The sequence below is a fragment of the Halyomorpha halys genome, unplaced genomic scaffold, assembly GCF_000696795.3.
Source record: "Halyomorpha halys isolate HHAL.00 unplaced genomic scaffold, Hhal_1.1 Scaffold1565.1, whole genome shotgun sequence".
NCBI lineage: Eukaryota > Metazoa > Arthropoda > Insecta > Hemiptera > Pentatomidae > Halyomorpha > Halyomorpha halys.
This window is the reverse complement of record NW_027109840.1, coordinates 35,145-43,311: the sequence shown is the minus strand read 5'-3', so window position 1 is coordinate 43,311 and position 8,167 is coordinate 35,145. Positions and strand designations below refer to the sequence as shown.

The 8,167-nt window shown below is 30.2% G+C and overlaps 1 long non-coding RNA gene across 1 annotated transcript; it reads left to right on the top strand.

The window, feature by feature from the left end:
* Positions 1 to 241: 241 nt before the first annotated feature.
* LOC136795913 (uncharacterized) lies at positions 242 to 3,044 on the top strand. The gene is made up of 3 exons (XR_010843623.1): positions 242 to 350; positions 1,145 to 1,348; positions 2,893 to 3,044. It is a non-coding gene; the product is annotated as an uncharacterized lncRNA (long non-coding RNA).
* The last annotated feature ends 5,123 nt before the right edge of the window (positions 3,045 to 8,167 follow it).

The window sequence follows — 8,167 nt, the reverse complement described above, 5'->3', positions numbered from 1 at the left end:
AATTTCTACACGAATGTTAGTTTTTTTTTTTTTTTAGGAATATATAGCGTTGCTGTTTTTTGCATATGTTGTCAGATAATACGTACAAAAAGTTATGCATTTTTAATTCAAGATAAATAGATAAGGAAAAAAAGGGAAAGAAGACAGATTATAAAATTATTTTTTATTAGTTTCCTTTTAAGATATAACAGAGGCAATCTCCTACGTTTATTTTTAATCTTTAATAAGATTCGTATAAATATTCCCAGAAAGTTTGAAAGAGCTCAGTAGCAAAAATGAAATCATTTATACCATTTGTTGTATTACTGAGTAAGTAAATGATTTTCTGGATTATCTCGGTAGGAAGTTTGGTGAGTCAATTCTTAAAATTTTATTCTTTTGAGGTTAAATGACTTCCAATTTAATGAAATTTCTTTATTAAAATTATCACTACATGGTACAACGTTTCGGGACCACTGTCCCATATTCATGCACCTTAAACCTACATCAATAACAAAACTATCATAACACAGTGGCCATTTCTATTCATTATAGTTCATACAATTATATATACCTTATAATTTCTTCTAAGAAATCATGTCACAATTTGTGCTTCTTCACCACTTCTTAGCACAGCCATTACTCTATACTTCTTCTCTATATTTACAAGTCCTGCATTGTATTTAACATTAACTTGATGATTTTTTTTATTATTAGTTATTATTATATTATTTTTATTATTAAGGAGTGGTGAAGATGCACAAATTATGACATGATTTCTTAGAAGAAATTATGAGGTAAATATAATTGTATGAACTATAATGAATAGAAATGGACATTGTGTTATGATAGTTTTGTTATTGTTATAGGTTTAAGATGCATGAATATGGGAGAGTGGTCCCGAAACGTTGTACCACGTAGTGATAATTTTTATAAAGAAATTTCATTAAATTGGAAGTCATTTAACCTCAAAAGAAATTTTTTTAAAGTGAATGATTTTAATTTTAAATACGAAATTTCTCTTTATGTCTCCTCTTCTGTCATAAATGTGTAAGCTGAAAAACGTATCTTGGTTAAATTTTATATAATTGAATTACTTTATGAACAATTTCAAATAGAATAAGAAAAATATCAAGATATTTATTTCTCTTATAACATTTTTCAGCTCTTGTGATCGTGGAGTTGTCCTACGGTGACGTTGGGGATCGTAGAGTTTGTCGTCCGGAGAACGTCCCTGGATCAACGCGATGTCCGATTATTTGTACATTGGAATGGGCCCCCATTTGTGGGCAAAAGCTTGTTAACGGAAAGTTAGAGTATAAAATATTTTCAAATTGCTGCCAGATGGTAGCAGCTAATTGTCTAAGAAGTAAGGATTAGATTACGAATATATTTTTTATTTATTTATTGACATTTACAATGGTGTATAATTTACAACAAGCAAATTTGAAGTAAGATCATAATGATATGAAACAGCATGTAGAGAAACTCTAAAAACATTTTACAATATAAGGTCACGAGGCCATCTTCTTTTCAGGCACCTCGGAGGATTGTCAGAAATGGAAGAGGAAGTAAGGTTAGAAACTAGTGGGTTTGGGTGGTTAGGAAGTTTGTAATGGAAAGAATGATATCTGGTTCGGGCTAGATCGGTTACATATGGAACATTAAGGTCTTTATGTGTGATTTTATTAGTGACAAAGTAAGGAGCATTGAGGATTTTACGAAGGATTTTGGATTGTAAGGATTGGATGGGAGAGGAATTCGAAGGTTTAGTGGAGCCCCAAAGCTCAATTCCGTATGTCCAGATGGACCTTATTATTGTCAGATGACCGTTTGTCTAGTGAGTGCTGTAATAGTTGGAATCTGCGTGCAGTTTCCAGTCTTTTCAGTCTTGTGAGAGGATTCTAGGTTAGTCGTTTGTCAAGATGTAGTCCAAGATAACGAATCTGTTCTACAGGAGTAAGAGCCACATTATGAAAGTATACTGTAGGATAGTCGGCAGTTTTACGACGAAGAGTAAATGTGATTTGATGGGATTTATTTTTATCCTCCAATTTCGACACCATTCTTCAAGGGTTTTGATATGGGACTAGAGAGTTTGGGATGCAAAGCGTTATTATTAACTGCGAGCAGACATGTGTCATCATCATACGTGGTAAGGATAGTGCATACGTTTTATAATAATAAAATAAACCTAACCGGTCAGTTGTCATCCTTGTTTCAATGTTTCAAGATAGCCCTGAACAATCCCTGAGGTGGTTAACAATAAATAGTTTTTTCTATTATTTTGGTACCTTTATTGACCGCCATCCGGACTATCTTCCTACAATATAAAAATAAGTATGTAAAAATCTGTATATAAATGGATGAATTTAGCTAAAAAAAAATAAAACTCCATAATTTCACTTTTTATCAAATAAATTGGTTTTTTTTTTTTTTTTTTTTAGATAAACAATTTCATTTTGACATAACGACGGTTTTTGTCGATTTTTCCGACATTCTTATTCAGAGCAGAAAATATGTCAATTAGATAAAGAATGATGCATGTTGTTGATACATATATATATATACACTATTTCACGATTGTAACATTAATGGTTACTTTTTCATCACATGCAACGTCACTTAAAGGAACAGAATACGCACACGTCCTTTCAAATTTGGCATTTTTTATGCTCACATATTTTACTTTTATATCACATATTTTCAAAAGAAATAAGATTTTAGCGCAGGTATTAAATCACAATAGATGAGTCCTAATTGCTAACCACTTAAAAAATATAAATATCCAGAGTGATGACTTTTAAAAAAAGTGAAGTATTAAATATATTTTTGTAAATATTCATGTAAAAATATCTTTCTATTTGTGTTATAGTGTAAAATGTAATCCTTATTTATATTCTTTTTTTTCAGGACGATATGAACAAAGTAATAAAACCATTGAGGAATGTCATTGAGTCATAATAATTGGGCAGTATAGAAGTATATAATGCAGAAAAATTCAAACAGTTAAAAACTAGAAAAATGTTATCAAATAAATATATTTGAATTTATTAAGATTAAAATAGTATATTTTATTAATTACCTATTTAATAGCATTAATAGTAGTTAATATTGCCTGGGTATTATATGCAACTATTTCCGCGTGGTGGATTATTGAGTATGAGAAAAATGGTGTTGCTCTGGGTGGACTGTGTCAGACGCAGGATCCCTACAGATTTATGTGTTTGCCACTAGAACGCAGCATCTTTAATTACTATTCAAAATGTGTGAGGGGCGCCTTCCTCAAACATTCTTGGTTAATTCTTAATTTAAAACAATTTTGATCCTTTTTTTCTCTCAACTTTTACTCTTTAAAATTTTTCCAACGTTTCGGCCCTCAGGCCATTCTCAAGGATACTACCTTCAATATTGATGTCATTTCTTTTTTAAATCTTAAAATTGCAGGCTAATTGCCTTTGTCCCATATAACTTTTTCTAAAAATACATTTTTCTTAGATTTAAGACTTTTTTAAAAGTTGTAAATGTAAGTGAAGGAAGGAAGAAAAGTGTTTTGTAAAAAAGTCTTAAATCTAAGAAAAATTTTTTTTTAGAAAAAGTTATATGGGACAAAGGCAATTAGCCTGCAATTTTAAGATTTGAAAAAGAAATTACATCAATATTGAAGGTGGTATCCTTGAGAATGGCCTGAGGGCCGAAACGTTGGAAAAATTTTAAAGAATAAAAGTTGAGAGGAAAAAAAAAGGATCAAAATTGTTTTAAATTAAAAATAAACTAAACTACTCTCAAACAAACATATATAAAATAATTAATCTAATTCTTGGTTAAGTTAAACTGCCCATAGTGGGGTTTCATTTCACACTGAAATCCCAAATATAAATCATTGATGAAGTATGACCGAGAGCGCGCCCGAAGCTCGATGAGTGGTAATTGGAGAAGATTCGTGGATTTTGGTTCTTAGCTGCATTTCACTGATTAAACTAAGGAGCCAGATCCCAGGAATGAGTTGTCATATCGACTCAACAGAGTAGTTTGTTTTAGTTATTTTTAAGTGTGTGAGCATTATAAACAAACATCGTATCCAACTGCATCCAACCTCAAAAAATAATCTGAATAACCGTAACTCCTCTTATACTCGACACACTAAAGTTGAACTGTAATATTCAAGTGCAGTTCTCTGGCCTAGCAACACGTATAAGTAGATTTCATTGATAAAAAATGTGATGTTAACTTTCGGAATGACTAATTACAGTGATAAATGTACTATGATAGATAAATTAAATAATTATTCATTTAGTTAATACGAAATATTGAAAATTAGTCATTGCCAAATTTAATATATATATATACAATGGAACACCACAACAGCCATAATAGGTATTGTATTAACAAACCTATATCCCTAAAGAACAAAGATTTGTTAGTTGTTTATTTGCTAGAAAATGTGGAATGTAATCAGCACCCACTAACAACATCTTCGATTATTCTCCATCTTGAAGTTATGGTACATCTCGATAACAGAGAAGTACTGCTATGTGTCGAGGCCTTAGCCATGATTACAACAATATGTCGTTTATTAAGATTCTTTTTGCTATCTGTCCCCGAAACCTGGTTAGAGTAGGCGTCTCTTACTGCGTCCCCGGATATGAAAACATCTGTGTTAAGTTTGTCACATTACCAAAGTCACCTGAGAAAATTAGATTGGCTAACCTTAAGTGTTCTAACAAAAATGACAGGTTTGACGAGAGATCGGAATCAAATTAAGCAGCTGCAGGCCCTTCCTGGACATGTCAAACTTTTTCACCCATGAAGAGGTCCCTTACTCGGGAGCCTTCGGTCACCGATGGCCAATGAGGAAGGAGATTCAAAAATAAGTTAACGCCCTAATAGGGAAGTGGGAGAAAAAGAGTAGGGTAACGAGACCAGGGAAAAGAATGTATTAGAGAGACAGACGGAAACAGTCAAGGGTCAGGCTTAGACGGAGACAGTCAAGAGCCAGGCTTAGAAGATGGACTTCGACCAGACGAAGTCGTGAGAAGGGCCACGAGACCTGGACATCCTTTATGAACGACACCTACGGCACTACATCCCACGGCATCAGCAGCTATAAGTATAAATTAACCAATAAGTAATCATGTAATAATCTATATTTTATGGCAACCTTTATCTGAATCATTTTAATCATAATAACAAATTGTAAATAAATACTTAGTTTCTTTATGTAGTTTATATACTATTATATAACCTAATATACCACCCTATATATATAAGTAATGGTAACAACATTTTATAAATATAAAGATATTTAATTGGTAAACTCGTAAACACACAAATAGTCTTTGGAAAACAATCCAATCATAATAATAGTTTTTTAGGACTTAATATATAATTAATTAATTAACTTATTTTTGGATAATTGCCTTCAGCGATTATCCTGGCATCCTGATTAAATCTCCATAGCATACATTGCAGTACCATGGCTTATATAACATAAACAAGTTTCGAGATGCAGTGCCTACTTCAAAAAAACCATAGAGTATTACCACACCCGGTTACTTCATAGCAGTAAGATTCTCTTTCGTCTCCTATTTATACCACAACAGTTTATTGTTGATTTTAAATATTACTCCTCAAAACCTATAGGTTTCCTATGCACTAAATTTTTTAAAGTAGCTCTGATCTTTATTCAAGGAACCCTTTCCAGTTTTTATTTAAGTCTATCATTTTATCATTTCATGGCTTATGTTTATAAAAAAATAGGTATTTAATAAAATACACTTTTAAATATCAATCAACAGATCCACTACCTAGGACTACATTAAGACAAACTGGACTACACAAAGACAGGAAACTGTTCGTCGATTCCGACTATTATAACCCTTACAAGACAAACGGTCTAAACTTCCAACTTATTACTGGACACTAATTTATATGAGTATATAAGGCCTATCTGGAGCTCCACTAAACCATCAAATTCCTCTCGTGTCCAATCCATACCATCAAAAATCCTTAAAGATCCTTACTTTGTCACAAATCTGTTTTGGCCAAAACAAGATACTGATCCTCCCATGATATATTTTCCAACCGCAAAAAAACACTTGTTCCTAATCTGTCTTCTCCTTCATCACTTGATAAGCCTCTAAGGCGTCTGAGAAGAAGATGACCTCGAGATCTTTTCCTATAGATTTGTTGTTGGGGTTGTACCAACTTGTCGGTATCGTACCATTGTAATATAAGTCAGATCACATTTACTTATTGTGTATATTTAATACAGTTGTAAATATCAATAAAAAATATCAATTTATCCTGATATATTTATTTACATATAGTGGTCTACAATTTTAATAGTTATGATTCTTTATGACGATCTTTTCATTCATTATGACGTTATGATATTCTACGGTTGACATTCACATTGCATATTACAGCGCACACTGCATCGTTCATAATGACCTGTAATAAAAAGTGATTATTATCTTTCATAAAACATGAATGAAGTTACATAAGGTTCAAAATTAACCAAAAATATAGTACATATATTTCAGGAATATTTACAAATATATTTAATAATGTTAAAAAATTGAATTTTTAAGAGATTATTCCTCAATTTTTTTTTTGCTCTCATCAAAGTCATCATGGGATTTAATAGCAAATAATCGCCCCAGAATTGTTATTGTAGAGTAAGCAATCAGGACTTGGTCATTGTGAAATTTTTACCTTTAATAATAATGAATTTTCTTAAAAAAATATTTATGGAAATTATTTATTTCAAGATGATGATGCATTAAAATTGCTAAATTTGGAGAATCAATCAGTGTGCGTTTTGTTGTTTTAGCTAAATTGATAGTGATAACTTATTTTTTACATTATACTTTACTTGAGTTTTCCTTAGCCCCTGTTGGGGTAAATATAATATTTTTCTTTAAATAGATTAACATTTAATTCGCATTAGTTATAAATGAAACAGATATTTTTCACGATTGATCTAGATTTTAATTTTGATCAGAAAAAAAGGTGAAGCGCAAAATTAGGATTTTTTGCGTACTCTAATAAGGAATGGTAGGCTTCATATTTTTAGACAATGTATATCTCATAAATGTTGAATGAACTAAATAATGAATGATTCAGTAGTGAAAGACGTTTTTTAAATAATGTTAAATAGTAAATTTAAATTATGTGTATACTTGACAATATTTAAAAAATAAATAGAAGTAACTGACAAAATGAAGTATAGTAGATTATAAGGTTTAAATTTTAAACATACTACATATAGAAAAAATTGTTGATATTGTTAAATTAATTATAACATGTGGAAATATAATCGTACATGATTATGGAGTAAATTTGAAAGGTGGTACAAAAAATATAGTGACAATAATTTAGATGGAAGTTTTTCTACCTCATCATATTAAAAAATAAATGTTCCTATTAACCAAAGAAAAAAATAAATAAAACTTTTATTTATGTATTAATGGTTGACCTCAGATAAATATAAGAAGATGGTTCATACAAATTACAATTGATTTAAATATATCCAACATTTTTTCTTTATATTATACAATTAAAACCTTATAATCCATTATATCCCACTTTGCTAATTACGTCTATTTATTTTTTGAAATATTGCCAAGTATATACATAATATAAAATTTACTTCATGACGTTATTTAAACAATGTATTTATTTATAACAAAGTATATATATATATATCGCTATTGATGCATTCATTAAACATTTATGACTTTTTAAATTTTGGTTTTATATTTAAGAAAATTTCGTTTTTTGTTTGATAGATAGCTGTAACTAAAAAATCAAAAAATCTAAATTGCACTACAGTAAACTATAACTTCAAAATATTGTAAACTTTATGTGATCGTTACAAGGTCAATAAAGTTCATTTTTTCAGGTCAGTCAAACATGTACAAAAATGATTTTTTTTCAGTATTAAATTGGAAGTGGCCGTAGAAATATAGAAACAAACATACTTTTGAAAAGTCGAAATTTGTACTCTAACTTTCGTTGGTATTTTTTGTTAGTTAGCTTAATACAAAATAACAACTAGTCAAATCTCACTTTTTCCCAATTCCTAAATAACGTCTGTAAGATAAGATAAAGTCGTTTAAAATTATTTGAGAGTAAGAAACCAAACTCGTCACAATGATAAGACGCCATTTCGATTTATAGGTTG